The sequence below is a fragment of the Malurus melanocephalus genome, unplaced genomic scaffold (genome assembly GCF_030028575.1).
Source record: "Malurus melanocephalus ecotype Western Australia unplaced genomic scaffold, MMel_1.1 scaffold_537, whole genome shotgun sequence".
NCBI classification, from domain to species: Eukaryota; Metazoa; Chordata; class Aves; order Passeriformes; family Maluridae; genus Malurus; species Malurus melanocephalus.
In genome coordinates this window covers 419,031-430,703 of record NW_026623769.1, presented here as the reverse complement: position 1 = coordinate 430,703, position 11,673 = coordinate 419,031, and the positions used below count along the sequence as shown (strand labels likewise).

The window sequence follows — 11,673 nt, the reverse complement described above, 5'->3', positions numbered from 1 at the left end:
GGCTCCAGAGCAGAAATGCCTTCACCATTATCTCATCCCCAGTGCCATGTCCACTCCCGAGCGCACATTTTCCGCCGAGCGGCTCCGTGAGCTCTCTCACGCACGGGAGCAGCTCCAGCGGAACATCTGCCGCTCCATCCCCGCCGTCCTCCTCCTCCTCCTCCTCCTCCTCCTTCGCATCCTCCCGCCGGGCTGGGGAAGCTCCACAAGTGTCGGGCAGCTGCTCTGCTCTGACTACTGGGCGGTGCTGGCTCCTCGAGCTTCCCCGCCTTTGATCGAGGGTGTCTCCCAGCCCAGCCTAACAAGGCACGGGCTATTTTGGGTCTGCAGCTCGCTGGTCATGATCTCCCCGTTCAGCTCAGGTGCCAAAAGGAGCCGCTGGCCCCTGTGTGAACGTGGCTATTTCGTATTGTTTTGGTCATCCATTTCTAGATATTTTAATGCATGTGCAGAGAGCAGCTAGTGGGATGATCAGGAAAAGAGATAATAACCACTTTTACACGAGGTTTTAAAGCTTAATTAAAAAAAAAAAATCCAAAATGGTTGAGTGAGGGGAGGGAGAGGGAAAAGGTTTATCCATCTATCAGAGTAGATGGAGAGAAAACATAAGGAAATATTACTTATCTTGTACAAGAATAGAGGAATAATAAAAATGGGATTAATTGGTCAGAAATAAACTCAGGTTGAAAGCAAATTTCTGAGCCATCACAGCAGCACATTTAGGAGCAATWTTAAGATTATAACAGCAAGAATACAAACCTTCAAATTAGGGGAGGAGGATGTGCCAGAGCCTCCCCAGCCTCGCTGGAAGGGCTGTGCTGGGTGTCCCCAGGACAGATTTTGGCTGATAAACGCCTTGCTGGGTCTGCCATGCCCTGAGAGGGGCAGGAAGAGCAGGAATTGTGCATCAGTGGGGAGGAAAATGGGAATCAGGAGGAGCCTGGGGAGTGTCTCCAAGGGCCTTACTCATGGGAAGCAAATGTGACCCCACCAATTCCACGGGAGGATTTCCAGAGAGCCCCGAGGTGGGATGTGAAGTGGGAAGTGAAATTTGGGAAGTGTTTTGTGGCAGTTCCTGCAATTGCTCACTGCCCTGAATAAACTCCTCCCCGCTGGTCACTTTTTTCCACGGGCAGCCACCCTGGTGGAAGGTGTTTTTTGTCCTTCCTCCCACTTCATCCTCCTTTTTTGAGAGGTAAAGCAGTCTTTATAAAAGTTCTTTACAATCACACACAGCAGCAGCCACGAGGCATTTCCCAACCTCTCCAGCAACCCCGTGGCTGAGAGAGCAGGAGCCCCAAACCCACAGAATTCCTTTGGTGGGGAGCAGAGAGCTGAGAGGATGGTTTGGAAAAACCTCTGGTGATGGAAATCCTCAGGATTTGGGGTGAGAASTGTCAGGTGTGGATTGGGACTGAAACATCTCCTCAGGCTCATAAAGGGGGRTGATCCCCCAATCCCAGCCCCATTCTCACCCCTCTGAAATACCTGCATCCCCCAGCTGCGTGCATGGCCTGGGGTGACCATTTTGGTGCTGATTTTTTTACCTGAGATGATGAAAGCCCTGGAACAGCCTCTCCACCTAAAGGGAGGCTCCACACTCTGCCCCATCCTCCTGGGCCCTTTCTGAGCAGAGGAAATTGTGGCTTTGAGTCTCAGATTCKCTCCCTGGGGAGGCTTCTCCTTCCCAGAGTTATCTGAAGGGGTGAGAAGAGCGAGGTCAGGGATGTTTTGTGCCGGAAAATGAAAAGTGTTGCCTCGCAGTCGATGACCTGATGCAGATTAAATTACCCAGATCTGCTTCTTCTCCGCACTTCCCTGCGAGAGGAGCCACTTCCAGACACCAAACAGCACCAAGATGCTTGGAAGCCTTTCCTTTCCTTTCTGGGCCTTCCAAAAAGTCTCAAAGTCAATTGCCATTTGGGAGGAAGATTCAGAACAGACACTTCTTCAGCTTGAAAAAATTACGGCGGAGTACGGTCAGGAGGCGAAGGGATTGGCCAGGGTTTGAAGAGTGTGAATAATGCAAAGCAAACAGCGCTGTGCAGCCTCCCCTTGTGCTTCCCAGGGTAAAATCATGCCCTGTGCACCCATCCTGTCTTCCCCAGAGCCCTGGGTATCAGCAGCAGAGCCGGGGATGGAGGAAAACTTGGCTGATGGGGGAGGGCTGAGCCCTGGAAAGCTGCAGGAGCGATCTGTGGGGTTGTGTTTTATTTAACAAAAGGAGCCAGAATTGATTGGCGCTCGATCCTGAGCTCTGGAGCCACCCCATGAGGCGAGGGTGACAAAGCCAGCCCGTTGTGCCCTGCTCTGGTGGGTTCTGCATGGGGTTTTCATGTCACCTTTGCTGGCAGAGAGCACAGGCGCCTTCCAGCACCATCACAGGCCAGCCCCTGCTCATTCTGTTCCTCCCTTTGTCCCCCCTTTGCCTCTGGCTGTCCCCACATGTGATCTCTGCCCTTTGTCACACCAAGACAGCCCCAGCCCGGCTGCTGCAGGTCCCCTCTCCTGTCACAGGAGGCCTTTGGCCCCCAAAATGTGCTGGGATTGAAATAAAACATCCAGCAAAGCACAGCTCTGAGTGAAGAGTTCCTGCTCTGAGCACTCTGAGGAGGGGTGGGACTTCTTGGATCAGCCTCGGCTTCTCTGGAGCCACAGATCCATGGTCAGATTTGGATGTGTGCCCAAAATTGTGGGTGCCAGCCCAGGGTGCAGGCAGGGGATGGACACAGGGATGGACACAGAGATGGACACAGGATGGACACAGGAATGGACACAGGGATGGACACAGGGATGGGGCAGGGATGGACACAGGGATGGACCCAGGACAGTCCTGCAGCTCCCACCCCTCTGTGGGGAGCAATCCCAGCCCTGTGGAACCACAGGAACCCCTGAGATGCCACCACAGCACCGTGATGTCCCCAGGTCCCCGAGTCTCTGCAGCTCCTCTGGCATTTATCAGCTTTCCACACCARTTGCTCAACATTTGATGGGAAAAAGCACAACCTTTCCCCCTGCAGTCCCTGTCACAAGGCTCTTTAATAGGGTTTGGGCATCAGCTCAAATCACAGCCGAGAATCAAAGCTCCTGAAGAATTAGAGATTACAAATCAACTCCTGGCTCACACCAAGGTGGAGCGCAAAACCACGAGAGATCCTCCTCCTGCCACCATCCTTCCCCTCCTGGCAGGGGATCAGGCTGAGCCGGAGCACAGGACATTCATCTTGGCCCAAATTCCAGCTCAGGATGCCTGGGGGTGGGTGGGGAGGCACAAAATGSCATCAGAAAAGCAAACAAGCAGCGTGACACGGTGATGGCAGCGAAAGGAAGCCGTGGCGTTCACTCACTGAGGATTATTTCCCCTCTGACGACAGATTTTTCGAGTGGCAGAGGTGTTTTGGCGGGTGGGCCTCGGAGGGCTGGTCCAAGTAATCAGCCCAAAACAATCCCAGGAAGTTGGAGCCGCGGTTCTGGGCTCGGTTTGGTCGCAGTCATCCGTTCGGTTTGAGTTTGGAGGGCAGCTCTGGGAGGTGCCAGCTGATTTAATTTGTGCTGCTCCTTCCCAGCTCCTGGGGATTCCGGGAAGGGCTGAGCTCCCCGTGTGCTCAGGATCTGCTCTGTGTGACCCAGGCAGGATCTGCTCGGCTTCCTGAGCAGGGAAGGGCAGGCAAAGTGGGGGAAAGGAGCTGAGGTGGCTCTGGGAGGCCTTGAGGCTCTCCCAAAAATCTGGGAGTGCTCCCAACCAGCTCCAGAATCTCCATCCCTGGTGCACCTGCAGAGCTGGTAGAGAAATCCAGTCATTGTTGGTTTGAAGAACCTACCCAAAATCACCAAAAACACACCACAAATCCACTACAAACCCATTAGAAACCCACCCAAACTGACCTAAACCCACCACAAACCCAGCCAGACTCAGCCAAACCTACCCAAACCCACCCAAACCTGCCACAAACCAACCCAACCCCCCCCAAACCCACCACAAACCCACTACAAAACCATCCAAACCCACCACAAATCCACCCAAACCCACTACAAACCAAACCAAACTGACCTAAACCCACCACAAACCCACCTAAATCCACCAGAAACCCAGCCAAACTCAGCCAAATCTACCCAAACCCACCCAAACCCACCACAAACCCACTACAAAACCATCCAAACCCACCACAAATCCACCCAAACCCATTAGAAACCAAACCAAACTGACCTAAACCACCACAAACCTACCAAAACCACCACAAACTGACCCAAACCAACCCAAACCCATCCAAACCCACCACAAACCCACCCAAACCCACCACAAAATGACCCAAGCCAACCCAAAGCCACCACAAAATGACCCAAATCCACCACAAACTGACCCAAACCCACCCAAAACCACCACAAACTCAAGCAAACCCACCCCAAACCCACCCAGCCCCCTCTCAGGGGGAGTCTCCTCCTCTGCCATGGGGATGGAAGCTCCTGTTCGGTGTAAAATTCCCCAGCTCTGGCTCCTCAGGAAACTCCAGCTTGTTTGCTGCCCTGCTTCTCCTTCCACAATGGCCAGTGAGCTAACTCGCTGTTTTTAGCACCGTTTATTTGCTTTCCAGGAGAGAAAATAAACCCTGATATTGTCATTTACGCTGTGGCCGCAGACTCCAGGCGAATTCTGAGGCTTTGGTGCAAAGTGATAGAAAAACAACGTGGACATTTGATCTTGGCTCATCTACTGGAATTAAAAAGTGTGAGAAGGAGGGGAGGGCAGACATTTATGTGGTGTTTGCAGAAATCAGCTGCTCTCAGGTCTGTAAATGCAGTTTTCACCGGGGTGGAGATCCTTCTGGGTGATAAATGATGGGTGATAGAAGGTCAGAAATGCAGCAGGGATGGGGCAGAGCAGGGGAACCACGCAGGGTTTGGGTCCCAGAGGTTTCCTGAGGGTCCTGAGCTGCTGTGAGGAGCACCTTCCATCATGAACCCACAGATCCCACAAAGGATCCACCTCAGGAACCACCAAACCCCACCTGGGCTAGTGAAAGCTCCGTTCTGCCCACAAATTGTGAGCACAAACAGCTCAGGGAGCAGAGGTGCAGCAAAGGCAGGTGATTTGCAATAATTTTGCTCAGAAAAAGATGAAAACTTTCCAGCTCTTRCTGTTGCAACCGAGCCCTTGTTCTTTCTTGCCACTCCCTTTCCCATTGGAAGTTTTCCACRTCCCTGCCCGTGGTGGCAAATTCAGGGCTCAGCTCCATCCCTGCCCTGGTGCAATTAGGGAAACACAGCCCAGCCCCTGCAGGAGGCASCTGGGAACTTGTGTGAGCACCAGCAGGGCTTTGGAGCCAGCTGGCTTGGCTGAATAATCCCAATTCTATTGGCATTTTCTCCTAAAAAAAAGCAGAATTTGGATTGGGAAAGGCAAGAGATTTGGGATTGGGAAAGGTGAGAGATTTGGGATTGGGAAAGATGAGAGAGCTGAGATTGTTCAATCAGGAGAAGAGAAGCTCAGTGTGGCCTTCCAGGACCTGAAGGAGTTGACAGGAAACGAGGAGAGGGAACATTGACAAGGGATGGAGGGCCAGAACACAGGGAATGGCTTCAAACTGCCAGAGGGTGTGCATGGATGGGATTTTGGGCAGGAATTCCTCCCTGGGAGGGTGGGCAGGCCCTGGCACAGGGTACCCAGAGAAGCTGTGGCTGCCCCTGGATCCCTGGCAGTGCCCAAGGCCAGGCTGGACATTGGGGTTTGGGGCACCCTGGGATGGTGGGAGGTGTCCCTGCCATGGCTGGGGTGCGATGAGATGAATTTAAAATCCCTTCCAACCCAAATTCTGTGATTTTATATCTCCACCCAAAGCAGGGAACCATTAAAAATCCAATTCACATCCAGAGAAYTGCAGTGAGACCCTCCTGCTCACAGACAGACCCAAAACCAGGAGTTTTAAACCCAGAGAAACACCAAGACGTTCTTACCCTGTTGAGTTCATCCCGATTTGGGCCARCCTGGCAGGGCAGTGGAGCTGTGAGGGAGAACCAAGAGCAATCCCACACTTTGTGTGTGTAATGCTGCTGGCTCTTAACCCTTTTCCTTCCAGGAATTGTCAGGATCCCCATGGCAGTTCCAGAAATGTGTTCTCACCACTCTGGCAGGTTTTATTAACCATTRCCTCCCTTTCCCTCGAGATATCCAAAGAATGAGAGCTGTGGAAGATCATCGGATAACCTGGAGATTAACAGGAAAATATTAACAGGGAATATGTCATTGCTTGGTCACTTCAATCACTCACACAAATTCCTCCTCATTAATCTGAAAATTCCTCCTCATTAATCTGAAAATTCCTCCTCATTAATCAGAAAATTTCCTCTCATCGATCTGAAAATTCCTCTTTATTAATCTGAAAATTTCTCCTCATCAATCTGAAAATTCCCTCTCATCAATTTAAAAATTCCCTCTCATCCATCTGAAAATTCCTCATCATCAATCTGAAAATTCCTCCTCATCAATCTGAAAATTCTACCTCATTAATTTGAAATATCTTCCTCACTGCTGTCCTTGAGCACAAAGTTCCCCAGCTGACTGATGGCCTGACAAGGAAAAATTTGGGATATTGCTGTGTCCCAAACAATGCCAGAGGTCCTTTACATGTATTGCATTTCTGGAAGGTTTTCCACAATCCTGGATTGTGGGAACGGGAATATCTGCTTGGAGAAAATATGGAATTTGCAGGATGTACATTAAATATCAGAGGAACATTTCCTCATCATCTGAAGGCCTTTGACCCAGCACTGAGAGCTCAGATCTCACTTTTTACCAAAATCCCATTTTATTGGGTCAGAAAGTTTAGCTGGGAGCTAAAGATGCTTTAAATTAGGCGCCTTAATTTGGTGAGAAGCGAGCCACGTGGAAAGCAGCGTTGGGAAGGAGTTTTCCTTGGCAGAATTCGTGGCTGCTGTTGGACTGGGAGCTCCACACAGCTCCTGCTAGCAGTGGATTGCTGTTTGGAATTCAGTAATTCAAGATTTCTTCACCTTGCTCCYCACATCTCCCTCCTGCAGCAGCAAGAACTGAAAATAGATTTATTTTTTTTTTTCCAAAATACAGTGACTGGCTGGTGGTTTGCCTTTAGGATGAGCCCAACTAAGGCAGCCTGAAATCTTTTGGATATAAAATATACATTTAGAGAAAACTGATGTGGATGGGGTGTGAGTTCCACTTTTCCCAGGTACACAAAGCCTAAATTCGATTTTCTCTGTGGTGTTTCATCCCTCCCATGGATCCAGCAAAGCTGCACATCTGTAGATCCCATCTGCTTGCAAATCTATTTATTTGCTCTCCCAAGCCTTATCAAAAATGTGGAATTTTCACTGCATTTCCCCATTCCTCCTCTCACCCATGTGGGTTCATTTTCCCTCTCAGATCCCATAAAGGTCCAGTTAATGCCCAAACCCCAGGGGGTTGCTGGGAATGGGGGAAAACACCTTTTCCTGAGGAATTTTTTCCAGTTGACTTCACGGTTAGGGAAGAAAGGCAAACTCATGCCAGTTTACATGCATGGAAATGGTGAGGCCAAAAAAAAAAAAAAAAAAAAAAAAAAAAAAAAAAAAAAAAAAAAAAAAAAAAAAAAAAAAGAAGACAAAAAAAAGAAAAAAAAGAAGCCCAATGTGTTATTTATGGCATTTCTTCTCCTCTTGTGGAGAGCTTTGATTCCCCCAGCCCATGTTTTCTTTGCAAGTACAATACAATTAAGCCATTTTCAGCTGGCAATAAAATCCTTGAGAACCAAAGCAGATTTGGCCACTTGAAGAGATGAGGACTAATGCAATCTGATAATTAGGTCCTTTCAGCGCCAAGACAAAAAAAGCAATTTAATAACGTCTCCCGCCGAGCGAGACGGGGGCTGAAGGCTCTGCTTTGGCTGCCAAAGCCCGGGCCTGCCACACAATTCCCAAATTTCCATCCTTGGGGAATCTGCAAACCSAGGGACAGGGTGGCTGTGGTGACAACTGAGGGAAGCTGAGTGAAGAATTGGAGAAAAATTCTTAAATATTTTTCCTTCCCAGAGCCCTTCTTATCCTTTGGTGCAATTTCTTCTGCACACAGAGGATYTGGCCTTGAAAATCCTTCAGCTTGGGGCAATTTCATGTTTCTCCTCTGATATTTCAGTGGGAGATTTCTGAGGCAAGGCTGCAGCAGATGAGAAAACCATTCGTGGAGAGAAGGAAAGCAAACCCCTCGCTCGGTGTTGAGGGTTAAGTTTTCAGCTGTCTCACCCTCTTTGTCCTGGCTTGTTGCAACAGGAAAGGGTTTTTTAGAAACTTTCTTTGTAACTTCAGCTTCCCTGTTTGGAGGTTTGGAAGGGCTCCTCTTGCTGGAGTCCAYGCAGGCGGCCCTGCTCTGGTTTTTATTCTCTGGGCGAGAGGTKTTGAATCGATATTTCATTCTAAGGAGAGCTTTCTGGGCAGAGCTGCCCCGACTTTGGGAAAGCTGTGAAATAACGGTGATGGATATGCTCTGCTCTGCCTCTCTGTGAAGTGCTGAATGGCTGAGTAAGCCTTACTCATACCAGCAGATAAATCTGTAGTAGGGCTGTAGTTTTTCTTCTCTTTATGAGTAAAGGCTGAGTAAGAGTCTCCAAAGCCRGGCTGTGATCTGTGATATCTCGGAGCATCTCTGAGCAGGAGTGGATCACAGCTCTTTATTTCACTGACACACAGATGGGCAAGGTGGCTCAAACTGGTGCTATTTTAGCAGTTCAYAGGAAAAAACACAAATGGAGAAATGAGGGGTATTTTTTCCTCTGATACAGCTACCTGAASCGCGCCTGCATCTTTCAAATCCCGTGGATTTAATTATCTTTATCTCACTAAATGGATAAACAAATTGCGGTCATTCCCCTTACAGAATTTGCTTCCCAGGTCCATCAYCCATAAATTTTGGGCTTCTCTTCCCCTCGCAAAGGAGCAGAACCACCCGGGAACGGCTCACAAACAGCGCGATTGCCCAACGCGCCAGATTGCCCAACAAACAGCAGCGCTCGCCTCTCCTTCCCCCTCCCCAGCCCGTAAATTCTGCGCCTCCCGCACTCAAATGTGGCACTGGCCACCCCGCTGCCCTTGGCCCTCGTGTTTATTGCTGCAACGACAGCGACACTTCCTCGTTGGGGACACGGGGAATGGGCAAACACCGCCGGTGCGGGGATGGGGAGCTGCTCCCGGAGCTTCTGCGCAAAGCATTTCCACKGAGGGTTTAAAAACAGCTCATGGCAGAGCTGGAAACTTGGGAACAAATGAGGAGGAAGAGGAGGAGAAGGAGGAGGAGGAGGAGGAGAGTTTAAGCAGCGAGGAGTGGCCGCAGACACCGGCACTGCTGTGGAAAGGAAGGAATCAGGTTGACAGCCTGCTCTGGACGTTGTAAGGAGCTCTCTGGAGCCTTGGAGCAATCTGTCCCCCAGCAGCTCCAGGCTGACCTGCTGCAGATTCCCTCTGCCTTTCCCGCTTGCAGCATCCCCAGTTCCCGTTTTTGGGGGTGCAGGGGGTGCAGTCGCAGTCCTGGGTGCGATTCCAGTTTTTTTTTCCCAATCTCCAAAGCTCGGTGTGCTCTGCCCACCCCTGCATTCAGCACCCACCTTATTTTTCCAGCACACCACGGGCTCCCCGTGGATTTCAGCTGTTGGCTCTCAGCTCCCCGAGGGCAGGGARAGCGTCCTGCCACGGACACCTGCCCTGGAACCCAACACCCCTGCACTGTCCATCAGAGCCGGAGCTTGGCAAAGCTCAGCCTGTGCTTACAAGGCTGTTTTTGTTCCTGCGAGGCTCCCAGCCAGGCATTTCATCTTTATTTTCTTTGTCTTAGGCCACGTCCACCGTAGGGAGGACAAGCTGTTAAAAATCATTTGGATTTCTGCATATTTCAACCCTGGCCAGCCAGCCCGAGCTGCCACAGGTGACTCAGGGAGCAAAGCCGTGGATCCCAGGCTCTGCAGCCAGGCTCGATCTTCTCTTGCTTCCAGCCTTGCTCCAAAAGATCTTAGCCCAGGAATCAAAGCTGTTGCTTTGGAAGGGATGTTTTCTTTGAGTTAGAGATAAGGATTTTTGGTTTAGGAGCGGTGTTGTGCTGTGCTTGCCTGGCTTCTGGTGTCTGTTAGGGTCGGGAGTTTGGGATGGGACACCCTGCACCCCAGCAATTCCCTTCACTAAAATAAAGAAYAAAAGGAACGAAACTATTCTGTCTCCGGTATTTTTTCTCACTGCCCGTGGCCTCGGACATCAGCCCAAGACACGGGAAGGGGAGCGAGCGGGCACGGGACCATCCCGAGATCCCCGTGAAGTTTCGCAAAAGCCTTTATCGCTGCCGTGGGAGGGCGAGGGGATGCCCKCGGCAGGTGCCGGCTGCGTCCCGGGGCCGGGGAACGAAACCGCACCGGAGCTGCCGCCCCGCAGAGCSCACGGAGCGCGGCCGTCCCCGTTCYCCASCGCGGCTTCTCCCGGGAGTCTCCGCACCGGGAACCCGCGGAGCTGGCGCCTTCTCCTGGCGCCGTCTGCACCGGGGACCGGGGAGCCCGGAGCCTTCTCCTGGGACCCGTTACATCGGGAACCGGTACCTGGAGCTTTCTCCCGGGACCCTCCGCACCGGGGACCCGGTACCCGGAGCCTTCTCCCGGAACCCTCTGCAGAGGGGACCCAGGCACGCTCCGCACCGGGACCCGGGGACCGAGCGCTTTCTCCCGGGATTCTCTGCAGAAGGAACCTGGGGAGCCTCCGCTTCAGGGATCCGGGGATTCAGGGACCCTGCGCCTTCTCCCGGGACCCTGCGCACCGGGGATCCTCCGCACGGGGGACCCGGGGATCCTCCGCAGCGGGGACCAGGAAACCCAGCGCCTTCTCCCGAGCCCCTCCTGGCAGCACGAAACTCTGCTCCGTGCAGCCCACCGGAGCATCCCCGCTCCGTTCTCCCTTCCGGAGCATCGCCGCTCCTCTCCTCGCTCCGGAGCATCCCTGTTCCGTTCCCGACCCCTCCGGAGCATCCCCGCTCCTCTCCCCGCTCCGGAGCATCCCTGTTCCGTTCCCGATCCCTCCGGAGCATCCCCGCTCCTCTCCCCGCTCCGGAGCATCCCCGCTCCGCTGCGGCCCCGCCGCTCCCGGTCCCGCTCCCGGTCCCTCTCCCGGTCCCTCTCCCGGTCCCTCTCCCGGTCCCTCCGTGGTCCCGCCCCCTTGACCACTCCCAAGGTCACCATTGGCTGTCGCCTCTCGGGGGGCGTTGCCGGCGGGGCCGTATTAACGTTCCATGGCCGCCCGCAAAAAGGGGCCGCGGGCGGGCGGGAGCGCAGTGCGAGCGGAGCGGGCGGCGGGCACCCGCGCACCGGCCTCGGCCACGGATCTTACCCCCGATCTCACCCCCGATCTCCGCGCCGGCACCTCCCTCGCGGCCGCCGCAGGTAAGGATCGCCTCCTTCCTCGGTCCCTGTCCCTCCTCCGCCAGGAGCGGAGGCGATGCGCGCTGTCTGTCGCGACACCCCCGCGATAGGAGCTGCCCTTTCTGCSGCTGCCTCCGCCTTGGAGAGGGGAACTCCTGCGCTTCTCACGGAGCTATTCTCAGCGCCTAAAATAAGTCGATAGGTATGGCTGGAGCGCCCGAGCATCTGCTTGCAGCATCTGTTTGTGCTCATAACTTTCCATGCACCAGCTGCTCTCCCC

The 11,673-nt window shown here is 52.8% G+C and overlaps 1 protein-coding gene across 1 annotated transcript in view; it reads left to right on the top strand.

Moving 5' to 3' along the window:
- The first annotated feature begins 11,299 nt into the window (after nt 1-11,299).
- The window catches only part of KCNJ2 (potassium inwardly rectifying channel subfamily J member 2), a 7,975-nt gene continuing 7,601 nt past the window's right edge, over nt 11,300-11,673 (top strand). Inside the window, exon 1 of the mRNA XM_057381869.1 lies at nt 11,300-11,414. The gene's annotated coding sequence lies outside the window, so the exon portion shown is untranslated. The remainder of the gene's footprint in view (nt 11,415-11,673) is intronic.